Below are 3,517 nucleotides of genomic sequence, written 5' to 3' on the forward strand. Positions count from 1 at the left end.
ATCTCTTGGCCCTTGTGGATTATCTATATTCACTTGCAAAGCATACCTCAGACAACAACCACTGAAAAAATTCAACACTGTGATACTTCCTTTGATGCATGGTAGACCTGATTTTAGCACTCAGATGTTGTTATTGGGCCTCTTTTGAAATTACAGTCATATTTAAAGCATATTAAAAGTCCATTGCTCATTTGTAGTCCTTATTCATAAACTGGTAGATATCAGACTTAGGACTATCCAAGCAACTTTGACTTAGCTGTGCTGTGCACATCTGTTGCTTAATTATGGTGCACCATGCTTTACTTCCTTCATGACACTTGGTGCCTAGAAGTGCTAGTATTCAAGAACTCATGCTCCCATTTAACATGCCTTTAGTTTCATCATTTAATGCACGTTCCTAGAACTCCAATTATATTTTCCAAATTGAATATGGAAATTTTAACTTTTTTAATGTCTTTCTAAGGTACCTACCACTAGAATATTTTGGTTTGAAGATATTAATAAATAACCTTCACAGCATCCTGGTAAGATAAAAGAAATAATTAGACAGAAATAAGCATATGGAGATTAAAAAACAACATCTGTAACATATAACACTGTTTAAATATAGATTACTAAACTGAAATGTTTGCTGCCAGATTTTTAAGCACTTTTTTACTGCATTTTTTCTTCAAAGAATTGCAGAGGCATTTGCCTATCTATTTAACACTACCTTTAGGGTAAGCCCATTTCTCCCATTGGTATACTCCTAGTCAATATGACAAGATCAATGAAGGCCATGTTCAGTCCTGCTGAAGCACAGCACAATTTAATAACATCTTGTATTACATCAGTCAGGTAGAATGTGTTTCTCCACCAGAAATTATTGGCATATCTGTGAATATCAACCTCCCCATAGTCATTATCAACCTAAAAGATGTTCTGGTGGAATCACAGTTTTTGCTTGTGGGCCTGGAGATGGAAATAAATTAAAGAGATAGTTGCCTTGATCTGACTGCAGATTTGGTCCTTTGGGAAGTTTTCTTAACTGATACCAGTGTAAGGCAAATACAGAACAGAGAGCAAATTATAAGCCTTATGCAATTGGTTTCCAGCAAGTTTCTTAAGAAAAACAATAATCTGTAACAGTAATTTTCTTGTAGCAATGAGCCAGCTAAATAGGCTTTCTCAGGGATATCAAAATATCTGATCTCAGGCATTTCAGATCTAAATGTAACTTACTGTGATAAATTTCCAGAAAAAAAAAATGGAAAAGAAAAATGTGTTGGGTTTGAGTTTTGCTCAAGGAAAGGAAGGAGTTACTACTTATCAAAAAGTGGATTTTAGATATAACTTTGGCTAAAAATTTTGAAAGATTAGAATTCAACTCAAATTTAGCCCAGCAAACCTTTCTCATGATACGTAATGATGAAAATTCTCATTTCTGGGCAATTGTTGCAGTTAACTTCCACCCAACCCCATGTTCTGATTTTGCATGTACTGTGAATAGCATTGGAGGATTAGGAAAGGGAAGAAAAATCAGTTGTTTTATTTTCATGGTTTAGATGGAATGCACAAGAAAGCTAATGCAGTGTGCACAGGCTCAGATCTGCACAGGATGAAGGGCTATAGTCACACCATTTCTTTCAGTTGGTTCCCTTGATTTCCTGATGTTCCCACCTCTTATTTGTCAATGGATTTACCAGTGTCTATACTTAAACATGAGATATAGGAGAACTGAGCACTGGGCTGTTGAAGAATATTCTCTCTCAGCTAATATATGGACAAATTTGGCTAGATTTAGGACAACTGAGATGTTCAGTGACCAAACTCCCCACTTATTTTTGGGTTTGGATCATTATTTTAAAGACAGATAGAAGCTGGATGCATGGTTATTTTTCACCACCATTCAGTTAAGGGTATAATTTTGGCTGTGTAGACCTGATATGCCAGCAAACTCTGGAAACAGCTTTCAACTCTTATGAAACAGAATTTTATTAGAGTGGAGGATAACACAAGAAAATCTTAGGCAGGTTTTAAATTTGCAATTAGGCGTGGATGTCCTGCTCTTAAATAGTACTGCACAGCCACGTTCTTGAGGAAATTGATTTTCCTTTGGCCAACTTCAGCAAGTAAAAATCACATGCTGTGCATTACTGATGTGGTGTTTTGCTGATCTCAGTATGAAGCATATCACTGAGCATTTATGAATCAATTGTAGACTAGCCTCCCTACTTTCACTGAAGTCTGAAAGATTTTTAGTAGGTACTGAATATTCAGTATGTGCAGAATTACAGTAATTCAGATCACACTCTAAAATTTTATGGTCTTGCACTAACTATAGCAACTCTGACAATATCTCATTAATACTTGGTGGCAGTGAAATATACATTATGTCCCCTCCTTCCTGCTTTCTAAATTCACTAGCAGCTATAAGATGTTCCATTAATTTTATAGATTGTATAAAACATTGCCATGTTACAGGCCTCTAATTTTCCTTCAACGGTTGTTGGTTTTTTTCTACTTCTGCAATTTTATTTTTACTTGTAATGCAGTAAATGAAATTTGTGTTCCTCAAGTTTTGATTGAAGCACTGTAATTTTGGGTTATTTTTCATCAGCAGTTTGTCATGAATGACTTATTTTTTGTGTTTACCTTTTTTTCCTCATACAAGTATTACTTGGTTTTCCTTCCTAGTGTTCTTAAAATATCTACTGCCCTCCTCTAGTAGAGTGTTCGTATCCAGGTTTCCTTCTGGAACTTCTTTTCTTCTTGAAAGAAAACAAAACTAGCTACTTGTCTCTCCATTTCTTTTCCATTTATTTTTCAGTCCCTTTATCATGAGTAAAATGTCCTGATGTTAATCCCCTCTAGTTTTGCTGTGACAGACTCATCCTCCACCACCCAGGATAGTGCTATTGCTGTTTTTGACATTGTTTCATTTGAGGGCATTATCTATTTAAAAAAAAAAAACTTTCTATTTATACTTGAATATATGAAATCTCTCAAGTCATGCTGTGTTTAAACAATACAGTCATAGGATATCTTGTCTGCTACTGCTATACTTCACTGATTTATGTTTAACTTTTATAAGTTGAGAGGAAGCCTTTTCTATATACCGTATTTTTATAGAGACCAGCCCAATAATATCCTAAAATTATTGAAACTTTCAGAAACTACTGAAATAGTAATGCTACGTATTTGTGTTACTTCTTATCTGGAGTCATCTCTTCTATTCTTCTTTGTAAATCCATAACTTTATTTTTTGTTCTTCCACACCCCTTTCTTTCTACATCTGTAGAAATTGCTTTACTACAATTTTTAAATTTATATTGGCTATATGTTTTCATAAAAAGGTCTAATGATACATATGATTCTGTGATTCTAGATCCTTTTTCTTTATGAGAATATTCCAGAAAATGTTGTTTTTGTAGGAAAGCTCTTTAGTTTTTTGTTGTTGTTGTGGTGGTGGTGGTGTGTGTTTGTTTGTTTGTTTTTGCATCTGTTTCTGTCTTTAAATTCTAACAGGCAACCCACT

The sequence above is a fragment of the Meleagris gallopavo genome, chromosome 1 (genome assembly GCF_000146605.3).
Source record: "Meleagris gallopavo isolate NT-WF06-2002-E0010 breed Aviagen turkey brand Nicholas breeding stock chromosome 1, Turkey_5.1, whole genome shotgun sequence".
NCBI classification, from domain to species: domain Eukaryota; kingdom Metazoa; phylum Chordata; class Aves; order Galliformes; family Phasianidae; genus Meleagris; species Meleagris gallopavo.